At 48.2% G+C, this 25,474-nt stretch overlaps 1 protein-coding gene across 8 annotated transcripts in view; it reads left to right on the top strand.

Annotated features, from left to right (window-relative positions):
• FBXW4 (F-box and WD repeat domain containing 4) overlaps positions 1-25,474 on the top strand; it is an 84,537-nt gene that overhangs the window by 28,287 nt on the left and 30,776 nt on the right. Inside the window, exons 6-7 of one of the 8 annotated variants that reach the window (XR_011522451.1) lie at positions 5,875-6,061; positions 7,014-7,252. The exons of the other annotated variants lie outside the window; for them this stretch is intronic. The gene's annotated coding sequence lies outside the window, so the exon portion shown is untranslated. Of the gene's footprint in view, positions 1-5,874; positions 6,062-7,013; positions 7,253-25,474 lie in introns of those variants that run through there. 8 annotated transcript variants of the gene reach the window in all.

The following is a 25,474-nucleotide window of genomic DNA, read 5'->3' on the forward strand; positions in this document are numbered from 1 at the left end:
GTTAACAGACTAGAGCGTGGCAACTGTTGAAGATGCTGTCAGTGAGAGTGGTTGAGGAAGAGTCTGCCCTCATCGTTAGGAAGCGTTTTACAGCACAATAAACAGGGGTTTTTTGGGCCACAAGTTGGAAACTGGCTTTGAAGGAGGACCTAGCTTTCTTGTTACTAGTACTACTCTATGACTGCTACTACTACCAGCAGCTAACATTGTTAGTCATTTGCTCTGTGCCAGACCCTCTGCTCAGTCCTTGATGTGCCTGGTCTTTGGTGAAGACCTGGGGCTAGTGTTTTCTTCGCATTCTCCTTCGGAGTCTTCTTGTCCTCTTGGTGCTCTGTCTTCACCCTGGGTGATTCTTTCGCTCACTGTTGGCTGGCTGTTCAGCTCCTGACCCACAGTTATTTGAGATGATCTTTCTCCCAACTCCGCAGATGGAGTGTTGGATTCTTTTAAAAAATAGTTTGCATCTGGGATCCTGTCTTTACACTAGATGACCAGAAGACTGGGATATATGCTAGGGTTTACCTCTGCCCCTTTTTCTCTGAACCAAAGAATATACTGGGATGGGGGTCTTTTCATCTTATTGTTAGATCTATTTCTTTTCGCTGTATCCATGAATTGAAAACTTTCAATAAACTTATCCATTTTCCCAATCTGGGGAGACACTGCCTGCAGCCTCCAGGGTCTGTCGTGGAAACTGGAGTTCTGCTTTGCCACCAACCAGCAGGGCGGCCTCACGGAGGTCATTCCTTTCTCTGAGCCTCATTTCCTCATGTCTTAAAAGGGAATACTATTTCCTTTATAGACCTTGCTAGATTATTGTGAAGATGACCTGAAACAATGAATAAGAAAATACTCTGCAAAGCTAAAAGGGCTATGATATATGTCAACCAGAATTTCTGTCTCTGGTGTGGCCTTTATTTAGTGGCTTTAGCTGCTCTCACATCTCCACCCTTGCCCGGGGCTTGTCCCAGCCCTCGTGTCATTACATGCTCTTTTGCAGTCTTATGGAGGTGGGCACTCAGCAGCAATCTCTCTTTCCTCTCTTTTTCCCCCTGTAGTGTTGTTGCCCATGGTCACTGCCTTCTGTTTCCCTCCCTGCCACCTTTTCTGTTGGGTGTGGTTGTCAGTGTCACTACTGTGATATGACCATGTAGGACATGAGGAGAAGTGGGCAGCAGCTCTAGGGCAGTCGTCTGGTTTACCCGACGACCTCTCACCCCCTTCACTGCTTCTTCCTATAGTTAGAAGGAACCGGGACAGTTAGGAGACCTAGCACATCCTTTTTCTCGATTAACCCCTTTCTTCTATTTCAAATAATTTGTCAGAACTATTCATTGTATTTATCTTTGATGCCTTCTTATGTGTGTACTGAAACACGTAGTATGAAACATGGAACCTTAAGCCTGAGGCTTAATTTGAGGTACTCATGACTGGGAGAAAGCAGGTATCCTGTCCTGTGTCCAAATGTCGCCTTTCCTTCCTTCCCTGACCTTGAGTTCCTGATTCATAAACAGTCGTGGAGGGTGATATTTAATACCAGTTATGTGCTTAGAGCTGTGTTAGGTACTCAGAAAACACAGAAGGAAAACTAGTAGTCTCCACAGGAGGGTGGCAGGCAGGGACCTTCTCCTCTCCCTCCGGTGTGCCCTCCTACCCATCTTCTTGCCCCGACTCCAGTAATCCTGTTTCTAAGATTCATGACTTATGGATGCAGCCCAGCTCCTCTAGAGGAGGCCCAGCCTGGAGCTGTTTGATGAGTGAAGGAAGGATGGGTTGAGACGAACAGGAGTGAGATGCTGGAGGTATGCCTAGGATGTAAGGGACATGTCTGGGTGTAAATGTGGAGCTGAAATACATTCAGAAATACTGGTCTCAGAGATGCAACCTCCCCAGGTCACATTGAATTCTGAGCACTTTTCTATGAGCAACACAGAGAAGCAGAGTTTTTAAAATGTGCAATGTTTTATTCCCATTTAAAAATTATTTCCAGCTAAATAAAGTTAGTAAATACTCAAGAGTGAGGAAATGCAGAACTGTTAAAGACTCTTTTCCAATCTCTCCTACTTTCCATCTCTTCCTTTCTCACTTCCTTTTCTTCTCACTCCTTTTGTGTTGACTGAACTCTGCTGTGTGGAAGCTTCCCCGAGGATCTTATTCACGTGTGGGCATGAGATGGGTATATAGCTGTAATGGTTGACACCAAGTGCCTCAAACCAGGCTGTCTCTGGTTGAGGGGGAAGAGGGAGTGCCATTCCCCTCCTGGCAGAGGGAGAAATTGAAGCTCAGGGAAGATCGATGCAGGGCGCATGTGGGATGGAGCAGAAGAGGCAGCAGTGTGTGCTCAGGTCTCTATCCTATTGCCATGTCCTGTATACTGAGGGAGGGCCATGAGGCAGGCCTCTGGGTCATTGCTGTGCCTTCATCCACCGGCATCTTGGACAGTAGCTGCGGCCCTTGAAAGTCTCTGTTCTCTCTTCCTGGAGGCAAGTTGAGAGAGCACGGAGGGGGAAGGCAGTATGTAATCGAGACCTAGGCTCACCCAGGTAGCTGTGAATGCTTGTACCATTCCAGGAGAGTGAGTGCAGGGGGCCCTGGTGGTGAAATGAATCTATAGACCCACTTGCCCTGTTTACCTGGGAGGGGAAGAGACAGGAGCCCACAGCTCCTCCTTTGCAGACACCATATTTATGGCCCTCTGAGAAAAAGGAGGTGCTCAGCAGAATCCTTTCCCCGTCTCCGAACAACACTTGCTGTCGTGCGAGTGAGTGTGGTCAGGAAGGCTTCCCAACGCACTTGGGTTTTAATCCCTTCTTTCTTGTTTCTGTCATTAGGGAAATGTATGAGTGGTATAGGTGTAGAAACTTGACTTAGCTGTGTTATTAAATATACAATATAATTTTGTGTAACTTTGCTCACTGTGGTGGCCTGTTTGTTTTTGGGAGGATTAGTCCAAGTCTGCATGAAATGTACCGATTCAAATTTGTAAAGTGAGTCGTGGCCTCTGGGGGGTTTTGATGGAGGAGCTGTCCCTTCTTGCTTCATTTCTCCCAGAGGTGAGGGAGAGTCTGGAAGGAAAGCAATCACTGTGTACTGTTTGGTGAGGGGGTGGGTTTCTGGGGAGAGCAGAGTGTTTGTTCCCAGTGGCTACAGAGTTTACTGTGTGTTGTGTGTGTGGTAGACACATATTCACCAGCCTGTTGAAATACACCTTTCTTTAGTGAGAGGTAATTGCATCTGGAGTTTTCTCTGACAGAGGGGTTTGAAAGATTGGAAAAAGAGGCAGCCAGCTTTCAGTTTGGATTCTTTTGGTTCCCAGTGGTTCAGCAATCCTTTGGCCCTGGGCTTTATAACTTAGTGCTTTTAGGGGAAGACGATTCAAAAGTAAAGGTTGTGCCTCTGAGTTTTGCTTTTTCTGGTTGGTGATGGAGAGCTGGGTCTTCAAGGAGATCCCTAACCTTGATAACCTGAAGGAAGACTCTAGTGGATGACTTTGTTGTGCTTCATATTGTAGCTGGTCCTCCTGATGGCTTGGCCTGTGGCCATGAAGATCTGTCTGTTCTCCCTTCCCAGGGTAAAGGAGACCTTCCCTAGGCAAAGAGTGGCTCAGTGTCCCCCTTTGTCAGACTACAGAACACACAGGAGGGAGCCTCCTGCATGTGGTACCCCTGGATGAGAAAGTCAGAAGCAAAAAGACACCAGGGAGGGGCCAGCGGCTGGCATGGCTAGAAGGGGTGGCATGATGTCTGGAGAAAGAAGGAAGCTCTGAGTGATGCTAGGTGGGCCCGTGGTCCAGCCTAAAATGACCTAAAATTGGAAAGGGATCAGTGTAGGGATACAACTGAATTAGAGTCTGGTCCTGCTGAATCTCAGGGCAGTGCCTGCCACCCTAGAGTTCATAGCCTCTGCTAAGCCAAGCCTCTCGGGCAGGTGTATCCATCAGTAGCAAGGATGAAATGCCACAGGGGTGGGTTTCACTTCCTCAAGACCCTGGATTTCTGCCACTACCCAGGGCATGTTGGGCACAGGGAGGCTCATGTGCTGAGCTTTTGGCCTGAGACCAGCAACCCAACCAGCCCTGGCTGGCCTAGAACCCATTTGTGGGAGCGACTCCTTCCCTGGCCAACAAGGTTGGCTCAGTTTTCAAGAGCTGACTTAAATAAAACACTACCAATAGAAACAGAAGCTACTGCCGAAGGCAGGATACTGTGGATACAGAATCCGTGCATGAAGACCCTGCGCCTGCTAACACGGATACATTTCCATCCATCAGTCTCAGTGTTTAAATTCTTTCTTTCTCCATCTCTGTCTCTGTCTCTGTCTCTCTCTTTCTCTCCTCCACCCTCCCCCCTGCCTCCAGTCTCCCTCTCCAGATACTTCTTAAGCATTACTGTGTGCTAGATCCTAGGGAAACAACAGTGAGCTAGACAGCATAGTCTGATGGAGAGACAGACAAGTCAAGTGGGTAATACGGTGTGCAAAGTTCTCAGGTGGGGAACAGAGCTCATTGGAGGGATCAGAGTCTTCCTCCTCTTCTTCCTGCTGCCTGCACCTTCTGGCTCCAGTCCCCACCTGCACCGCTTTCTTCTACTCTTCCGCATTAGGAAGAGAGAAGGTAATTTTCCTGCCTTAGCTGTGGCTGACTTTTCTGGGTTGTGTGTGCAATGTGCCTGTGTTTTTCCACCTTTGATCACTGTTCTGCCGACAGATAATTTAGCAATCACATCCTAAGGTGGAAGCATGGAGTTAATGTTAAAATTAGTTGGTTTTTTTTTTTTTTTACTCTTTAAACTTCAGTGGGTGATGAGGCAGAGAAGGAGGTGGGAGGGTGAAGGGGAGCCATAAATTCTGTGGCTGGTGTAGCTGTTCTCTGAGCAGCCGGGAAGCCTCTGATGTCTCCACAGCACTTTCATTAACATTTAAATTAAGGGTTTGTTTTCCAGTCTGTTTTATAGGCAGGGACCTTTCATGGCCTGTCACATGCAGCACCCCCCCAACCCCTCCTTCCCAAGCAAGTGTGTAATTGTAGCCACTGCTCTATCCTAACTCTGGGTTGCAGCCAGAGTTCAAAGGGGATTCCTGGAGATGGAGCTCTGGAGGTACAAGGTGTAACGGTCAGGATGTGGGTGTTCCTCCTCAAATGAAGGTGCTGTGTAGGAGCTCTTTCTCCTCTCATCTGACCTGTGCTATTCTCTGCTCTTTCAAGGAACACACATTTCAATCTAACTCTGACCCCTCCCCGTCCTTCCTTCCCTGGGGCTGTGGGGCAGGTGGGAAAGGGTGCTTCCATCTGAGTGGTTTCTCCTTATATCACAGGTTAGGGCCTGGGACTGATCTTTCTAAGATACAGACCTTCATCATGCTTATCTTCCTCCTTTTGACTTTTTTTTTTTTTTGAGCCTCAAGAATACTTCCTCCTACTCTACTCAGACTTAGAGAAGCAACAATATAAAAGAGATTACCATCTGAGAAGAATTTATAATAGGTTCCTTTGGTCCTAAAAAGTGCATTCTAGTGTAGACAGATATGTGTACACACACCGTACTTAGTTGCTAGCTCTGGGTGTATGTGTGTTTGAAAAAGCTTACTGATTTAAGAGATCACTTGAGGAGACTGTTCTCTGAGGTCTTGGCATTCAGAGGAAGCTCTCCTACGCCCTCACCGAGTGAAATTGTTTCTAAGCTTCCTTTTATGCTGGTGTATCTGGCAGCATTTGGGGGTGTTTTGAAAAGACATGGTCTCTGTCCTTCCCATCACCATCTTGTTGATCTGTTGGTGATGAGAATGTGTACCAAACGTTCACAAAACATCTTCCTAGTTCATAAGCTCTGAAGGCTTATTCACTCACTGCGGGCACCTGATTTCCTCTCTAGACAGTGATGAGAGGGGCATTGGAGCCATTCCCTCTTTATGTTCAGACGCTGAGAATTTGCTTTCTCTTGGAGCCTTGACTTCACTGCTCGAGTCACCTCCTCTTTTCTCCATCCTTCACTAATCCACTCGAACTATCCCTGACTTATCTGCAAGACTGAAGATGGCTGAATGTCCTGCCCGCCTGTTCCAGGTAACCAGTCAACAGGTGGACACCCTCATGCCCTGGAGTCCTGCCCAAGGGGAGTGAGGGAGGTGCCGGGGTGACCCCTGTGCAGGTGCTGCTGGGCTCAGATTGCAGGCTGGTGTCCAGGCCCCGCCTGGTGGTGATTAATCTGGGACACGGGCCGTCAGAGGCCCAGCCAGCGCAGCTTTGGTCCCTCACTGTGAAGACCTTTGGCTCGGAGACTGAACTGATCTCTGTAGCCTGTTTCGGCTTGAGTTTGATCTGTCAAGGCTAAAGAGGAACCTGATGGTTGGGCGGAAACTCCTAGCCCTGTCTGACTTATGGCGCTGATCCGTTCCAGCGGCCCTGTCATGATAATACTCATATATTTAGGAAGATCTCCCCACCTGTTAGCTGTAACACTCAGATCAGTCAAAAGAGGGGTCTTCATGAAACATCTGTGCTCTTAGTTTCTTGAGCCAATGGAGTTTACTCTTGGAAGTAAACTGGGAAGTGGGGTGGGGTTGGTACTGGGCCTGAGTGAAAAAGGCAATGGTGGGGGTGTGGCTGGATCAGTAGCATAATGTATGTTTGTGTACTGGGTGGGGGGTCATGTTGCAGGTGGAAGGATCACCCTATCCTCCTGCAATTAGGTGGCTCTCAGGCCATTTGGGGCAGATTTCAGTATTTCAGTTTGGAGTCAAGTCTTAAGTTCCTTGTTTTCATTTCAAACCAATTTTTTTGAAAAGGTGCCCCCCGCCTCCTCCACCTTTTCATCTACCAGAGTCCTGGTCTGGGGATCTCCAGGTGACAGTCCATGGTATTAGTTGTATTTCTTCCTTTCTCTGAGTTTGGGACAGTCACACATGGCTCCAATTGGTCATGGGCTTAAGACCCAAGAACAGAAATTCTGCTGCCCATGACGGTTTCCCTGTATCGATGAGTCTGAGTTTTATTAATATAGTTATTTCCATTTTAGGGGTTAGAAGCTTGGGACCCAAGAGCTGGAACATTTTCCTCACACCATCAAAAAAGAGAATAGACATCCATGTATACCACCAGCAGTGGAATATGTTGATACCATTAACAGGGAAAACTGGCTGTAAAGATGCTCTGAATCGTAAAGGTCCGCGTTGACTCTGAATTTTGCTGTGCTGACTAGAGTTTTTACATATGATGACAATAAAGGATGCATTTATGCCCCAGCAAACCAACAAATGTGTTTGGCTCTTCCTCCAGACCCATCCTAAAAGATCTCTGGCTGTGTGGATTGGACACCTGCTAATCCTGTTCCTCTCTAGCAGTTTCTTGAATAGGACTCTTGAAGTTTCATATTATGAGCTTTTGGGGGCAGGGCTTTTATTTTTTGTCTTGTATAAGCGTTATGTGCCTGTGTGCTACAAACGAAACCCCTATGCCTCTGGGGTGCCTCATTAACTTGACTACTCAAGATCCTTGCCTCTTTTCCCAGCTGGTTCTTGCTCCTCCTCCTGGCCAGGGCATTTTCATAGGGGGTAGTTTGTGACATAGTCTGTAGTGCTCTGTCAGACAAGCTTGGCTCATATAGAAGGTGCTGGCAAGTGGGGGGGGGGGGCTAGCAGGAGGAGGGAGGTGAGTATGTGCGTGTAGAAGCCATGGTAATTGCAAAGAGAATATTAGTCCGAGAGCTGCTGGCCCAGGAAATTGCTTTTTGCCAAAGCTTTCCTTTTTCATAGTTTGCAATGCAAATTTAAACATGAATGGGGCACAACAAGTATAGGAGGGGCAGGTGGGGTGCCCTTTGGGAGGTGATAACATCCAAAATCTTTAGCAGGGTCTTGATTTGCAAAAGAGAATTTCAAGTAATGAGAGAGAACCTTTTAGGAGATTAAAATAATTATAAATCATAATTTGTTGTGAAACCCCTCCCCACACACACCTTTTCATGTTCTTGTGTTCAGACTTGTCTCTGGCCCTGCTCAGCTTGCCCTGCTGTCTCCTCCTCTGCTCCTTCCAATAGCAAAGCCATAATCTAGCTTCTAGAACAGTGGCCATGGTGGTCATGATGTAGTATTTTGATTTTCACAGCAGGCTCGAAACAGCAGCCCCATCTAAAGTTGGTACACTTAAGAAAACATGCACGCTGGTCGTGGGGACTAAAGAGCATGCATCTCAAAGGTAGGAGCTTGTCTGCTCTGAGAAGGTGCTAAAGCTAAGGCGTTCGTCTATGCCTTCTCTGATCCTCTTACACCGTGGGTAGGCTTGATGAAGCAGAATGGGGGCCCCCGGGCCTTTTTCCTCTCTCAATTTCCCATGCTTCATCTGCCCCATCTAAAGAGATGTGGCTTTCTGTTTCCAGGCTGAAGATTCTTATGTTTATGTTGCACCTGGATGCGCCAGTGGTGCTGGAAGTGGGGGTAGGCAGGGGATGGCCACCAGTTTCATTATGCTGGCATAGCAAGAGGTTGGGTGAGAAGCTTTAAACTGTCTTGTTTCTAAGCTGAGCTAGACAGGTAGACACAAAGAGAGGCCAGAGGGCAGTGTGGAGGAAGAGCTTTTCAAGTATAAATATGCCCCACTGGCAGAGGCCACTGGGCAACTGTGGGGCTGCTCCTCGTTCATGTGTGTCTGTGTTGCACATGTGACACGCACTGGTTGAACAGATAGGGAAGGAAAAGCTGAGATGTGCAAGGTGAAGTGAAATGTACCCCTTTCTGTCTGTGGCCACCGCCAGTGTCCCTCCCTCTCTTGTTCGTTGATTGGGGAATTTTGAAAGGGAGATTAGCTCGAGTCTTCCCCAGGGTCAGTCCTGTGGTGCCTGGTCAAAACTCTGGAGTCTCCAGAGCACAGTCTTCCTATAGGATAATGTCCAGACTTACTCAGCCATTGCTTAGCCCATGCTCCTCACCCTGAACTTGCTGCACCATGGCCTTCAGGGGCGACAGAGAGGGTGTAGCTCAGAGCATGTCACCACTGTCTCTCTTTCTCCTGAGGACTCTACTCTTACAGGCTGCTTCTCTTTCTGCTGTATTTTCTGCCTTGTTGCAGCTGTAGCATTAGCTGTCCTGGCCAACCCTGGGCCTCTTTCCTCCTGGGCCTAAATGGGAGGAGACCAAGTAAGTGATTGGAGTGGGGTCCTATGGTAAATGACCCAAGAGAAGGGTCAGCTGGGCATGAGGGTGAGCTTTGTAACATTTGGCAGAGAGAGAGACACATGGGTTAATGTGTTTGAAGCACTCTACTTTCCCGGCCAGTATGAATCTCACTAGTATCCAGGGTGAGCTGTGGTTGAGAATAAAAACAAAAAATTAGCACCAAAAAATACAGATTATTCAAAGGATTCTTCTACTTGTTAGAAGTCTGTGGCCAGGAAAATCCTTCTTTACAGGCTGGTAAGGATGGGTCCAGGAATAAGGAGAGGAAAAGTTAGAGTTTTAAAATTGCATTATTTTGGCAGTAGGTGTCAAAATAAAAATGTAAAACCCTTTTTTTTAACTTTTTATTAAGATTATGATAGTTTACAACCTTGTGAAATTTCATTTGTACATTATTGTTTGTCAGTCATGTTGTAGATGCACCACTTCACCCTTTGTGCCCTCCCCCCTCCCTTTCCCCTGGTAACTACTAATCTGTTCTCTTTGTCTACATGTTTAACTTCCACATATGAGTGGAGTCATACAGAGATTGTCTTTCTCCATCTGGCTTATTTCACTTAACATAATACCCTCAAGGTCCATCCATGTTGTTGTGAATGGGACTATTTTATCCATTTTTATGGCTGAGTAGTATTCCATTGTGTATATATACCATATCTTCTTTATCCAATCATCAGTTGATGGGCATTTAGGTTGCTTCCATGTCTTGGCTATTGTAAATAATGCTGCAATGAACATTAGGGTGTAAAAACCTTTTGACACATAAATTCCACTTCTAGGAATTTATCCTAAGGCAATAACCAGACAAGTACGCAAGGTGTATGTATAAAGACTTATATTAAGAACATACAAATATCCATTAATAGGGATCTGGTTAAGCATTTTATGGTATATTTACCCAATAGAATACTACATAGCCATTAAAAGGATGATATAGGTGTCTATTTATTTACTCCAAAAGATGTTTTAACATTGTTGAGTGAAAAAAGGAAACAAAATAGTATGATAGTTATTTGACTATTTCTTCAGAGTTATTTCTTATGTGGTAGATTTCTGCTGCCATTTACTTTCTTTTTACTTTTTTGTATTTTAAGTTTTTTATAATGAGCCTATTTTTATAATTAGAAAAAACAGAGTACATTTAAATGTTTATTTCAGTATCAGGCAACAGTAGAGAGAATCCTTCCTTTTTTCTTCACATATTTAAATTAAATTATTTACAAATTTAAGTTAAAGATACATAGACCTACATTTATTTTTTATTTTAAACAGTTTTATGAAGTATAATTTATATACCATAAAATTCACCCGTTTTAAGTATACAATTCCATGATTTTAAGCAAATTTACAGAGTTGTGCTACCATCTCTACAATTCAGTTTAGAGTATTTCCATCACCCTGAAAAGATGCTTCCTTACACTTACTTTTGCAGCATTAAACATGATTTCATGCTTGGGATGTTTTTTGGGGAAAGAAACAAGTTAAAATACTGGGATTTTTTTTTAAAGCAACGTACACTCAGAAACGTTTTTCTATGTAATGCATATCTCTGAGTGCCTGTCTTATGGATGTATCGAGAATGCTGCTATGTGCAATGTTGCGTGGGAGTATGAAGCACAAGCGACAGTTTTTACCATCCAGGGGCTTATAGTCCAGTTGAGGAAACAATGCATATCCTGAGACAACAGTTTATCCCAGTATCTAAGCGATGTGAATGTCATCAACTGTCAGGGTTATCAACAGGAAATCAGAGGAAGGCAGTAGCCTTTTTGTTAAATCAGGGGAGCTTCCTGGGTGACATGGAATTTGAAGTGGGACTTAAAGGATGGCTCTATTTAAATTGCAGAAGGGAGCTTGAGGCAAAGGGGCTGGGATGAGCAAAGACATGATAAGACACGGGGAAGCTCAATGTAAGTTTGGGGGTTCAGAGCAGATAAGTTTGACTGGCTAAGGTGGAGGGTTTATATAAAGGAGTGATGGGCAATGAGGCTGAGGGGAGGTTGGGGCCTGGTTTTGGAGGGTTTTGAAGAGGAGTTTGACTTTAACCTGAGAATAATAGGGAACCACAGAAGATTTTTGGCCATATTGAAGAAGTTAAATGATTAATGTGGTGGCACAGTGTATGGGATAATTTGGAGTGGGAGAGACTGAGGCTGTTTGCATACTTTTCCAAGACTACACTTCGTTAGCGGTAAGGGCCTGGCCTCCTAGGCACAGTGGAAAGACAACTTTGGATTCAGGAGAAAGAGAGGAGAAAATCTGTTGGCAGTCATGACTGAATGTGGGGATGCGAGGGAAGAGCCCTGTGTGAGTTCCATTATGAGCCTGATGGCTGTGAGAAGACTGGATTCTGTTTTAGACATGTGGCTTGTGAAGTGGTGATGGGCCAGTCAGGTAGCCATGGCCAGAGCCAGCCAGGAATGATGGCCTGCAGCTCAGATGTGGGGACGAGATGTGGAAAGCATCAGCATGAAGACAACAGTTGAAATAACATGAGGGCTTAGCAGGAAAGGGAAGCTCAGAGAGAAATAAAGACAAGTGGGCCAGGAGAAATGAAGAGGCGAAAGGTACCATGAGAGGCAGGAGGAGAACCAGGAGCTAAGAGAGAGTAGGGCATCCAGCAAGAGTAGAAGGTAGCGGGCAAGTGAGGATTTGGGGCAGCTTACATAAACTATCACCTCCTTACTGTCAGGCCTCCTCCCTATTCTAAGTGACAGGTAGAGAGATAAGGCAAAACCACATAGCCTTGATATCCATGCAGGGAGATGGCAAGCATTTTATTCACCTGGCTTGTGTGAAGCATTTTGTTTTCCAACTACAATTGATCCTAAATTTGGCTTTCTCTCAAGTTCTTTCCCTTGGCTCTTGTTCTGTTTGCTTGTGTTCTACCCTATGGTTATTTTTGCTGTTGCTGAGGATTGCCTACTTTGGGCTTGGTAATATTTTTCCTCTCAGCTCACAAAACCACTAAGTGTGAGCTGAGTTTTGGAGGGTCAGCAACTGAGCTAGAGATGCTCAGTGACAAAGTGAAGGAGTATCATTAATCCCAGTTGTTTTCTCCATGTATGAGGGTGTCCAGGGCAAAGCAGGAGAGGCTGATTTAGGAGAGGGGAAAAAGCCCTCCGACCGCTCTGCCATTTGGAGAGCTTTGGCCTCAGAGGCACAGGGGCTGCCCGGGTTCTGGGCTCGCTTGGATGACTAGGGCTGCCTGAAAACTTTTTCTTTAAAGAGAATTAAATAGAAACTCTCAAATCCTCCTCGGGTTTTTTGGGGTAGTCATTCCATGGGGCTTGTCATTTGTGTTTGAAGCTAGTGGTGAGGAGGGCGGAGTGAGGAGAAGCGAGGGGGTGGAGATGGGAAGCTGAGAAGGAATCAGAGAGAGAAATTTTATTGAGGGAGAGTTTGCTGGGTTTATGGGAGGGAATCTCTCCCCTCCTCCCCATTCGGATTTGAAAGGGCCGGTGAATCTTTGATTAGGTGCAGGTCAAAAGAATTTACACATTGTGACCTTAATAACTAGAGGTGATTGGCAGGCGGGCTGTGGGGAGGGGGCCGCGGGCCCCTTTCATCTCACTTAGCACAGAGGAGAGACAATGGGCCAGCCGATTTTCCTTGTTGTCCCTTGTTTGAAAAGGTCTGGTGTCTCTACTAGGTACCTGTGACATGGGGGTCTTGATTGGGGTCTCATAAAGGCCCCTGTCAGTATGTCCAAAGGCCAAGAGTACAAAAGCAAGCAGTGGGTGGGGGTCTCAGCTGACCACTGAAGAAGGGAGGGGAGGGCCCCAGAGGCAGTGGAGGGAGAAGCAACCCCCGATGGGAGCCCTTATAGAAGGATGGGAGGAGGGGGGCAGAGAAGGGCCATTTTTGTCCCTAACTCATCAAGCACATCTGCAGAATTGTCCAAGCTGCTGCCTCCCGGTTTCAAAAGAAAAAAATGATCGTTTGATAAACCGTCCCTGATTCACCACTTTCTCACAAGGGTGGGAGACCCAGCCCTGACCTCTGTATGATTTCACATCAGGACCAGGCTTTCTTTCCCCTACCCCCAAATTGCTAGAGAAACTTTGAAATGTATCCTGTGGCTTTCTCTCTCCCTTCTGCAACCCTCCCACCCCCATTTCCCACCCTCTCCACCCCACTGGCCTCTGTTTTCTCCCTGGGCGCTCCGGAGTGTAGGCGAGTAATTAGTCCCCTCTTTCTGGGGCACAATGAAGCCAGGGTGTTTGGCGGGCCCCTTCCCACCGCTCACAGAGCCGGGGGCCTGGGGGGAAGGACCAGGTGGCATGTTCAGTGTGTTCCAGGCCTGTACAATTGCTGGGGCACAGGGCCGGGGGCGCAGGGACTACTGTGCTCCTGCTTCTCGAAGGAATGTGCAGAGGCGCATGCATTAATGGTCCCCACACAATGCTTGCATTTTTTTTCCAGGCAGAGGCATCTTCCCCGTGAAAAGGCTGCCGAACCCGGAGCCCAGGCGGGAGCTTTGGCCGCCGTGATGGCGTTCTTTCCCACCCTGCGCTTAGTCACTTGGAGCTAACATGGGAGACCAACAGGCCGCGTCTCCCGAGAGCCCGATCTTTGTATCCGATGTGTGCTCCCCCTCTGCCCTGTCAGTTTTGTGTGTTCACGGAGTGTTGATTTTAATGCGGGCCTGTGTTGGGCTGGGAGGCCAGGCTGGGGGGCCTCAGGTCTTTGTCTTGCAGGGCCTCTTCTTCTTGGAGGGTCTTCGGCCCTAGAGGCTAGTGGCAGATTTGAGAGGTAGGGTGAGATGCCAACTCTGGCTGGCAGAGGATTCCCCCATCCATGCGTCTGTCACAGACCACCACAGGGTGCCTAAAGAACAAGAGCACCTTGGGATGCTCAGGCACACGCTTGCTTGGCACTCCTCACCCCCTGAGGTGGGTGGTTAGTTCTACCACATAGGACTGCCAGCTTGAAATGCATTACACCCCCCTTGTGACTGAGTCCAGCAGGAGCACAGATTGTGAGCCTCAGGGAGCCAGGGCAGGGCCTTGTCTGCAGGGGTTCAGGGGAGGTGGGGGCGGGCAGGAGGGGTGCTGGGAGAGCACAAGTTGGCTGCAGATGACTACCCAGCAATTGGTAAGGGTCAGGAGAGAACGGAACCAGACAGAAAAGAGGCAAAGTGTCTGGAGGAGCACTGGCAAATCTGATGCTCATCTCTGGCAGTTGAGGGGAGAGTCCTTAGAAACTAGGGATAGAATGGAGGCATTTTCCCCAGTGAGGAGAACTGGGGCCCTGTCACAGGTCGACGCACTAGGGACTGTCCAACAGGATGTCTTCTGTCTTTACCATTCACTCAGCTGCAGTGTAGCCAGGAGCTGTGGGAAAGGATCTTTACCCATTCTGAGCCCCTAGTCTTGCTGAGAGAGAGGATGCATGTGCATGGCTCAAGGAAGGGTAGATTCTGGGATTATCAGCCTGTGTGTGGCCTCCTGTACTTCTGGGAAGAGGGAAACCTAGGGTTACCTCTGAGTCAGGGAGCCGGTGAGTGAGGACCTGCCCCCACTGCCCCCCATGGCCAGGCCATGGTCACAGCATCTGGTGTGGTGCTGGGGGTCGGGGTACTTCATCTGAGGAATCAGGTTTTTAGAAAGGGACTGTGTCCTCACTTTCCATATGATCAGAAGGCAGAGCTGCAGGCTGACCACTAAGATGAGGTGGCCCTGGAGAGGCATCCCGCCAAGGTTCCCCGAGCACAGCGGCTCCTCTGTGCTGCTGTTGGCACTCTTCAGACTGTCTCTGGAATTGGTGCCAGTCACACTGTCAGGCCTGATGAGGGGAAAGAAGCTGGAGCTCCAAGGCCTTTGAGGGGCCTGAGTCCCAAAGGGGCCCACCAGTAAGGAGCGGCTCCTGCTTTGGGTCACTCTCTGGCAGAGAACATCTCTTTCATTGAGAAATAGGCACTCCTGGCAATACCCTCCTCCTCCCTTTTTCGTTTTACTCTTCTGTTCCCTTAACTTTTTCAAATGCTGTGTCTCCCTTCCCTTCTCTTCCATTTTGTGGACAGCTCATAAGCAGCCTGAAAGAGACAGAACTTACGCATATGGATGTGATATACGAGGGAGTTGGGGTCAGGGCTGGTCAGGCTGGGGCTCCAAGATAGTAGAAAACACCTTTGCTCCCCTCAGGCTGTCCTGCAAGGGCCTGGCTGGGAGGGCACCAAGAGATCATAACCTTTAAACGCAAACTTGATGGAGGAGAGAGAAGGAAGCCTGAAACAAATTAGATATATCTATAGGGGGTGTTCAGCTGGAGAAAATGAGCATTTCTTACTAATTGGAGTGAAGGGCATTTCATTATTAAGCTTCATTAGAAGGGGAAGAGTGCGGCAGGCCTCTTTGGGGATTCCCTAGGCTGTTTTTTCCTTTTTAAAAGCATAATTGTATTTAGGTTGGAGGAGGAGGCGGGAATTGCTCCTGGTAACTTTGTGGAGCGCCTAGGGATTTAAAGCAGAGTTTGGAGCAAGGTAGAGGGAGGGAGAGATGGACCAGTGGGAGGCTGCTTAGAGACCTCCTGCATTCCTTGACAATAAATAAGAGGTAAGAAAGCACTGATGGAGGTGGGGACCTCACTTCTGGAACTAAGATTGAGGAATTTGGAATGACAAAAAAATGTTGATCAGAAAACCTGCCTTCCTGGGGTGCCTGATATTTGACTATTTTAACTTTTGTATTAAAAGTACAAAATGGTGGAATTCAGATGTGGTGCAATGGCCTGACACAACCGTTGTTTCCCAGCATGCACAGGACTTTCTCCTTTGGGGCCAGGAAGGGCTAGGGTGGGCTGGCTCTTCACTGAGCCTGCTTGGCTGCATGGTAACTTCCATCCAGGCAGAGGCAGACTGGGCCTGTCCATGGAAGATTATCTGAGTCAGGTGAGCTTAGCTTTCAAGTTCTGACTCCTTTTCCTTCTGCTGCCCCAGGGCTCGTGTCCAAAGTACAATCGGTCCCCAAGAAAACTCTGATCCAGAGTGCTTGCCCAAAGAAGTGACTTGTCTAGGTTCTGTGTAGTCACTCAGGCTCTCTGGTGTTCAGTGTTCTCAGGGAAGCTGAGATCAGGTACCATTTTGTCATGGGAGAGTTTCTCTCCCATGGTTGGAGTCCCAAGAGCTGGGATACGAAATCTCATTTAGAATCAATGCCTGTTGTGACTTCATCAAAGGCCTGGAGTTTTTGCTTTCTCCCACCTGCAGCATCCTTTGCTCTTACCACAAGTCTCTGCTTGGCTCAACCTCCCTGAGGTACCTGGGGCTTTAAGTACACAGGATGTCTTCCTGTTGTTGGGAGACCTAATCCCTAATGGAGGCCTAACATCGTTCTTCAGCGGCCTGGGATCTCCCGGGTGATTGGGTGAACCAGGGATTTATGAGCTCACTGAGCACCTGTGGAAAACAGCTTATTTCTGTCTCCCTCTCCCCCGACCCCACCTTTTCCCCATTCCTCCCCACAAAGAAGCAAAAGTATCCTGTGCACTTTCTACTTCCCCAAAGAAAAGGAGAAGAGATGATCTGAAGAAAGAGCACCTCATGAAAATTAACTGAGTAATAGATAGCCAATGCTGTTTTTTTATTTGCAGGCACAGGTCTTGTGCCCTTCTCTTCCTGGCTATGTGTGTGTATGTGTGTGTGTATGTGTATCTGTCATCTGTCTCTGAGCCTGTGCACCTGAAGGTGTGTGTCAGGGTGGCAGGCAGGTTCTCTGCTCTCTGGGTGCCCTCCCCCAAGCAAGGACAACCTCTCCTAAGATGATCCACGTGGAATCCTCTGCCTATCACCTTCATTACTTTGTGTTGATATCACTGCTTCTCCTGGGACAGTGTCACCTCAGGAAGACACCTCTACATGAGAGAGTGTGCATGTATGTGGACTCTTAAAGCCGCTGGGTTCCTTTGTTTCCTGGGCACCTACTTATTGAGTTGCTGGCAATCACTGTGTTTCCTGCAGTCCTTTGATTCTCCTCTAGATTATCTTTTGCTTGGTCTTCTCCTTGGGACTCCCTTGCCCTGCGAATTTTCCTCCTGTTGGTGGTGGAGTGCAAGGAAATGTTGTGTTGTGGAAGAAGTTGTATGCTTCCCAAGCAAGTCACACTGGGTGGTTGTGGTTGTATGGGAGGATGCAGAACCTGAGCATAGAAGAGAGCAGGAGCTGTCGAGTTTGCAAAAGCCCCAGGCCTGTGCTGGTGGCAGCTGACCTGAGGGTTCTGAGCAGGTTTATCATGAGGGTCTAAGCTCCTTGGCTTTTCCACAGAGGGAGTAGAATATTGGGTGGGTGAGGGGATGGGAAATTGGTTTTCTCTAGAAACCTTTGACTTGTTGATAAGTCAGCAACTGACAGTGTCCAATTCTTAACACAGTTACAGTGTAGCAATGAAAGCCTGAAGTGAGTTGGGTCACCCAGCCAGTAAATCAGAAACCCACACTGCTGTCAATGTGTTTGCAAATTTGTGTCGTTTCTTTTCATTCTACTAAAGGTTTGTATCCCATCCCAAGTGGCTTAGTGAGAAAGAAAGTAAACTTCCAATCAAATGACCTTTTTGGTATCATGATGTCTTTCCAAAGAAAAAAACCCATAGTTTTTATAGTTTGTGATTTCAAAAATGCATGACAAAAACATGCCACCAGAAAAAAATCTGTTCCAAAGCAAGTGTTGGGGGTGTGGTGTGAGTGGGTTGAGCTAAATTTGAGGAATTGGATGGGATGGTCAGGCAGCTGCTGAGGGAAGGGATTCCCAGGCTCAGGATCTCCTTAAACTCCTCTGTGAAAACCTTGACCAAGGAAGGTCTGGAGTCAGAACTCTGGGGTCCAGTGGAAGGGAGCCAAGAGAGGCAGAATGACCTGTGGGTGGGGGCTCCTTTCCTGAAAATAATGAAAGAAACAGATAAGTTAAGGTCACCACTGGAATCTTCTCTACCCATTGTAGGAGGCCTTGCCCAGGCCCAGGGCCAGGAGGACATGGTGCTTGGGAATTACGTGGGCTCTGGCAGCCCCTGATGTCAAACCTCCGTTTGGAAAGCCGTGCATACCCATGACTAGCAGGACTGCATGGGTAGGTGTGGGCCTTGGGAGCTTGAGGTCCCAGAGTTTTGTGGTAGGGCTGACTGAAGCCATGCTTGTGCCCCATCCCTAACCACCCCCACTAGGAGGTAGAAAACTTCTCTCTAGGCCTCTTGGGACCAACTCTGGCTCCACTGGGACTTCAAGTCTCAGAAGAGGGATAATAGGTATTAGGTGCTGTGGGATCACTATTGGCTCTTTATGATCTGAATCCTGGGTTTGAAATTAATTGGATTGCAGAAACAACTTCCTTTTATTATTTTTTCAAACCACCTAAATACCCCAAAACCAAATTTTAAAACCCCCAAACCTTTCATCATGCTCCCTCTCTCCCTGTGGCTTTATTTGCTGGGTACTGAAAAGTGCTTTCCCCAGCCTCCTTTGGGTTGCCATGCTGAACAAAGTGAGAAACCCAGGGAAGGAGGAAGCTGGTGCCAAGAGGGCTGGCCACTGCCCCCTGCCAGCTCTGCGTCCCCTGGTCTGCCCCGGCCGCCTCACCGTCTGGGCTGCAGCCCAAGCAAGCAAAGGCGCCTTGACCGACAACAAGCCCCAGCTTTGTTGCGCCTGTAGTGGGATATGCTTTCTGGAGTCCAGGGATCTCCTCTGAGAACCACCTGTGCCTCCCGGCCTCCTGCCTAGCCTGGGCCTTCTGGCACAGGGGCCCCTGCATTCCAGCCAGCAGGCTGATGGTAGAGAGCAAGGGGCGCGAGAGGAATAAGGGATCTGCGGTCAGTTTGAGGGGGCGCAAATTCCAGTCTGCCCCTTTAAGGCCCCTGGTTGGCTCAGGATCTCCTGCAGCCCTGCCTAGGTTAAATTTGTCCTATCTGTCATCGGCACTGACAGTAGCTTTCTGAAGTGGTCTGCAGAATAGGGACACAGGACCCGAGGTCACTCTTCTTACCCAGTTTTTGCTGCTTCAGGAGGGAAACAATATAGGTTCCCCTCACCAGGCCACTTCTTTGACCAGGGGTCCCCAGTGCGTCTCTGCTGCCTAGCCAATAGTGGTGAGAAAGATGAGGATGAGGATGGCTGACTCATGGAGTGCCTGCTAAATGCTAAGCACTATTCTCCACACTTTATATCTCTCTTACTCCTCCCAGACAGGTACTGTCACCATCCTCAGTTTACAAGTAAGGAAACCGAGGCCTGAGAGAGGTTAATTAACATGCCCAAAGTCACATCTGGTAGTTGAGGCACCAGGGTTTGAGCCCTGGCGTCTGACTCCAGAGCTCATGCTTTTTTAACTGCTGTGCTACTGTCTGCCTTCCCAGCCCATAGTCATCTTGCTCTCATTTGGGATTGGAATTTGTGTATTGTCTTGAGTTGCTTCCATTTTTTTTTTTTTTAAATATGTATTGAAGTTTTGACTCACTGTCTGGACCTTAAGCTGCCAAAGGGCAAACCCGCGTGAGTTTTGTTTTTCCTGAACACCCTAGCGCCTAGCACAGGGCTGGCTTGGATAGCCCTCAGGTACTTGTTAAAGGAATGAAGCCCTATCTCTGCCTGCCCCTAGCTCAGGAATTGCCCAGGCAAAGCCTTATTCTGTGAGAGGAGTGGTCAGTCCCAGAGCAGGAGCTTCCATCTGAGGCGGAGAGGGTGGCCTGCTCAGGTGGGACACAAGGCTGATGCAGGGGCAGCAGAAGATGGGAAGACGGAACCCAGGCCGGATGTGACTAGAGCCGAGCCAGTTTTCTGAGCAACAGGCCTGCTTGTGTCCTGCGGGTTGTTGGTCTGGGCTACTCTGAGAGGAAGAGGCTGATCAGGGTGGTGGGGTGTGAGGGGCGGGTCTGCTTTCACGTCTCTGAACTGTGGGTTTTTGGACTAGCCAGCCTGTACTTTGTAGACTCTTGTGTAGAGAATCACTTTGAACCTCTTTTGGCAGGGCTTGCGGTGAGGGCGGGAACAGTAGTTCCAGCAACCAGCCCAGGTCAGTGAGGGAGCAGGGTCGGGGTAGGTGTCACCTTGCGGTAGTCTTCATGGCTGGATCTCCTCGTTGGATGCACAGGCAAAGGTCGGACCTGACTACTGCCCACAAGCCATGTGCCAAACTACTCCACCTGCCACCAGCCGTAGTTGCCCCTGAATGTAGTTCACCTGAGCTCTCACAGACTGTCATGTGTGGTGAGGTTTGGGTTTTTTTTACTTTTTATTAAGATTACGATAGTTTACAACCTTGTGAAATTTCAGTTGTACATTATTGTTTGTCAGTCATGTTGTAGGTGCACCACTTCACCCTTTGTGCCCACCTCCCACCCTTTCCCCTAGTATCCACTTTTCTCTTTGTCTACATGTTTAACTTCCACATATGAGTGGAGTCATACAGAGATTGTCTTTATCTGGCTTATTTCACTTAACATAATACCCTCAAGGTCCATCCATGTTGTTGTGAATGGGACGATTTTATCCTTTTTTATAGCTGAGTAGTATTCCATTGTGTATATATACCATATCTTCTTTATCCAATCATTAGTTGATGGGCACTTAGGTTGCTTCCATGTCTTGGCTATAGTAAATAATGCTGTGATGAACATAGGGGTCCATGGGACTTTTGGAATTGCTGATTTCAGGTTCTTTGGATAGATACCCAGTAGTGGGATGGCTGGGTCATATGATATTTCTATTTTTAATTTTTTGAGAAATCTCCATACTGTTTTCCATAGTGGCTGCACCAGTTTGCATTCCCTGTGGTGAGGTTTTTGACAGCAAATGGGGACATGATCCCACTTGTATTGGTTGTGTGACTGGAGGGAAGGTGGGAGGCAGCACTGTGGAGCACTGACCTGTGCTACGAAATGCTCAGCTTTGTTCCTTCCCATCGGCCCTGTGTTCTGCTGGGTCACAGCATTAGTAGTGGAGTGCTAGTAGTGGAGTAGCCCTGGAGGTAGCTGGTTCTGGGGTTTCCAGGCTGGGCTCTGAAGGTCTGCATCAAAGGCAGGAGCGTCATGGGCTGGCCCCGTGGCCGAGTGGTTAAGTTCGCGCGCTCCGCTGCAGGCAGCCCAGTGTTTCGTCGGTTCGAATCCTGGGCGCGGACATGGCACTGCTCGTCAGACCACGCTGAGGCAGCGTCCCACATGCCACAACTAGAGGAACCCACAACGAAGAATACACAACTATGTACCGGGGGCTTTGGGGAGAAAAAGGAAAAAATAAAATCTTTAAAAAAAAAAAAAAAAAAAAGGCAGGAGCGTCGGAGGCCACATGGGTGGGGCTCACCCCCGCCTCCCACGTCTGCTCAACTGGAACAGCTCCTTCAGTTCCTGTTTTATGTATCTATCAGAGATGGCAGCTCACAAAAGTTTTCTGTTGCTTTTTTTAAAAAGTTCAAAAACATTGTTCTAGTATAACTGTTTCCCATTTTACAGACAAGAAATGTGAGGCCCTAAGAGGTTACAGGCTTGCCCAAGGTTACACGGCTTGTGAGCGGCTGAGCTGGCACTGGTGCCGGCCTGTGGAGTCCCAGCTCTGGCTCTTTCCAGGGCGCCGCAGCGCTGCCTGCCCCGGCCTGTGTTCTGGGCGTTCCCACCTGGCAACGAGCTCAACTCCTCATTCTCTCTCTCACCCATGCACAGCTCGTTTGTCAACCAGCGCTTCTGTTTCTGGTTTTCATTTTTTCCTTCTTTTAAGGAGAACTTCTTTTCTCTCTCCTGGGTCTGAGGTCAGCGCTCTCCTAGGGCTGGTTGTCAGAGGTTGGCAGGCCTGCTTGCTTCTGGCTCTGTGGTTACTTCCACTGCTGGAGTCCACATTCCAGCCTTTGGACACTTCAGCACTGACCCCAGATAAGTCACATGCTGCTTTCACCCTGTGCCTCTCTAGCCTCGAAGCCACCCCTAAGAAGAGGGCTGTCTTTCCTCTGCTTGGCTGGTGGTAGGGGCTGCTGTGGTGGCCACAGTGGAGATAAGTATTAGTGGAGCCCTGGGGCTCTCTGTCTCTCAGGAAAGTCTCTTTCCCTCAGCTTCCTGACTCAGGGGGGTCCTTGAAGGCCTGAAGCAAAATGAGAGCTCCAGCCCCAGGCCCTCTGGAGAGAGCCAGACACAGCACTGTGGCCCTCTGGCCCCCCGTGTCCCACCCCAGCTCAATCCACCACCCTTTCCCTATTCTTTGCTTCATAAACACAGAGCTGTGGTACTAGTTACAAGTCAACTGTCTTGAGTGCCCCTGCTGCCTCCCAGAAAGCTATTTGGGGCCACTGGCCCTGACTGGAAGACACAGATTGGGTTGGTGATGATGTAGGTCCCTTCTCCAAGCCCCGGTCCCAGCTGCCCCCACCAGACCTGGTCTGGCTCACCACGGGGCCCAATTCAGGGGCCTCTTTTGTTTGCCTTGCACAGGGCAGCCCAGCTCACCGTTCCCACATGCCGAAGTTTCCCCACCATTCACTGGGAAGGCTGAAAAGCCCTCAGCTAATTGCGTTGGGCTGAAAATTACCACTTTCCTGCGTTCCCCTGCTGCTGAGGACATTTGTGTCACTGCTGTATTTAGGAGGAACAAAGGCCCCCTGTGGGGAGAGCCCAGGTACGAATGTGGGATGGGGGGAATAATTGCTGTCTCTCCAGGTGAAAGCCCCTGTTAAACTTCAGTAAGTCAATTAGGCTGGGGGAGAGGGCAGAGACCCCCACAACAAACTGTTCCCACCAAGCAATTAAAGAAAATCATTTTAGCTTTGAGGAGAGAAACTGCTTATTAGAAATTTTGTGGGTCCCCTTCCTCCCCTACTCCAGGCCCCCCTTAGGGATGAAACAACAAAACGCCTTCCTCAATAGAAGTGTTCCTCCTCCTCCCACTCATTGTGTGGTCTGAAAGCACTTACTGTGGGCGGGCAGAAGCAGGACAGAGACAGGCCAAAGTGGGGAGAAAATGGCAGGGGTTTAACACCTGGGCTCACTGAAAGTCACAACTGCCCAGCAAGGTTGTGAAAGAGACTCCCGCGGGGCGCAGCGCTTCCACAGGTTGTGTGGGACGTGCACATGCCCATGGACCTGCTCTCCTCTCTTCATCAGGAGTGGAAACTCCAAGCAGTGGGTACATCTGTGTGAGTATGTGTGTGGCATCCTAGGTGCCCCCTTACCAAAGGGAGCAAAACGCAGGCAGTGTGCATGCATGTGTTTGTGCACGCATGCTTATGTGTGCCTCCTCAGCAAAGGATGGCGAGGTCAAGACAACCCAGCTGGGCATGCACCTCTTCCCAAGGCTGTGACTGGGCCCATGTTCTCTCTCCTCCCAGGAGCCAAATACCAGCACCTGGGAGTTGAACCACAGCATAGCTTTCCGCCTCGGATAGTCGGCAACTGAGGGCTGAATGGCCAGCAGCCATCTACTGACCCTGGGCTAGGAACGGTCTGGGGGATGATGGATGGACATGCTGATCTCCACAATGTTCTTCCCCATATTGTTTGGGTGGGAGTGAGATGTGGAGACTCAGCAGGAAAGAATCAGTGACCTGGGCTGGCACATGCCTTCTTGGTATCTAGCTTGGCTTAAAACCTACCCCCCAATTTCTGAGGAGAGGCAACAATTGGAAAGATCAAGTGATCTTATTTGATCTTATTGGGGGGGGAGGTAGACTCATGCATCAAAAGTCAGTAATCGGGTAATTTACAGGGGTGTATGCCTATGTGTACCCACAGATCACAGGTAGCCCAGGTACCACATCCCACCCTGCCCCAAATCTTGGTAGCTTAGGGGAGGGCCTGGTGGCGCTGATGGTGGGCATGGCAATGAGTCAGGCACTGCCCTGGCCCCAGTGCTTCCCTGTGGCTCATGATGTGTTTGGCCTTTATTCCAATGTTCCAAAGAGGTGAAATTAAACATTGAGGGGTTGACTTTTCCCAGACAACAAATATGCCAAGTTATTTGCCTACCAAGGGGCCTTAGGAGGTAGAATTTGGTGCCTACAGGCTGGCAGTGGGGAGGTGAGGGCTGTTGACAAAGTCCTGACCAGGAGCATGGAGGTGAGGTTTAATGGAGAGCAAGGGCTAGTTGGAATTTGGGAATCTTGCGGTGGGGATGGGGGTGGGTGGAGTAGCTCAGAGAGGAGCAGGAACGGGCTGCTCACTGTGGCAGGCTCCACACAGTGGCTACCTATAAGGAGCTGGGTCTTCGGAGGAACCTGAGGCTCAAGGACTTGTCATGTTTCGCTTCAAATTTTTTATATGTATCTCTCTATATAGATACATACACATATGTGTCTATTTATGTAACATATAGTGATATATTTATAGAGTTTTTATATGACACATGATATCATTTATTATTTTATGCTCCAGAGTGTGGTTTTCAATGAATGGGCCTTGGTTTCCTCATACCTAATTTCTGATTTATGACTTCAAATGTTTTGCTGACCTAGGGCCAGTTTCATTAAAAAAGAGAGTGAGCAGGTTTTTTGGGACTGCTTTGGGAATATGTGAGATTTCTTGTTTTATTTTTGCTTTTTACAAAAAACAATTTTACATGCTATGTGTGAGTTTTCTGCTTGGTTCCTCCTGCATTTTTTGTGTGTGTTACTCAGAGGGACTCAGGAGTGGAATATTTGAGTTTGCTCCTATGGTCAGATTTATTTTTCCCTTGGTTTGGGGGCATTAGTAGTGGATCAGGGTGGGGAACAGATAAAAGAAGTTGCAACAGTGGAGTTGCTTGGGGTTACAAGGTTTTAATTGTTGGGTATGTGTATTTTTAAACTTTTAATTCTGAAAAATTTCAAACATACACAAAGAGAAAATAGTAAAATTGACTCCTATGTTTTCATTACTATCTTAACAATTATTTTGTGTCCTTAATTCAAGTCAGCTAAATAGCTGGAAAGTATGTTTACCTCTCTCTCTCAGATGCCTGGCACTATCGTTGTTGAAAATGGAAGAATCTGAGAGTGGACCAAACTCTGCCCCATCAGTGTGACCCTTGTGGTTTCCAGCAGAACTTTCACTCTCATCAGTTCGTAAAAGAGGATCCAAGAGGCCAAATCTCTGAAGACCAGGGCCTTCTTCCTTATAAACTATAGTCCCATCCCTCAAGCAGCATCCTTGTTATCTGCAATTGTCCACACCATCTTTCCACCCCCTACTGGGAATGGGAGAGCAGATTTTTTTCCTGGCACTCTCCTTGGGCCTAGGTGTAAGAGATGACTTCATCCCTCTTCTGAAGTTCCAGGCCAGCCTGTGCTGCCCCTTTTTTTCTGCTCCCCCAGCAGACCCATCAGCTATTGATTTCATGGCTAAGGTATCTATTGTTAGTCAGGCTTCAA

The sequence above is a fragment of the Equus przewalskii genome, chromosome 1 (genome assembly GCF_037783145.1).
Source record: "Equus przewalskii isolate Varuska chromosome 1, EquPr2, whole genome shotgun sequence".
Taxonomy (NCBI): Eukaryota; Metazoa; Chordata; class Mammalia; order Perissodactyla; family Equidae; genus Equus; species Equus przewalskii.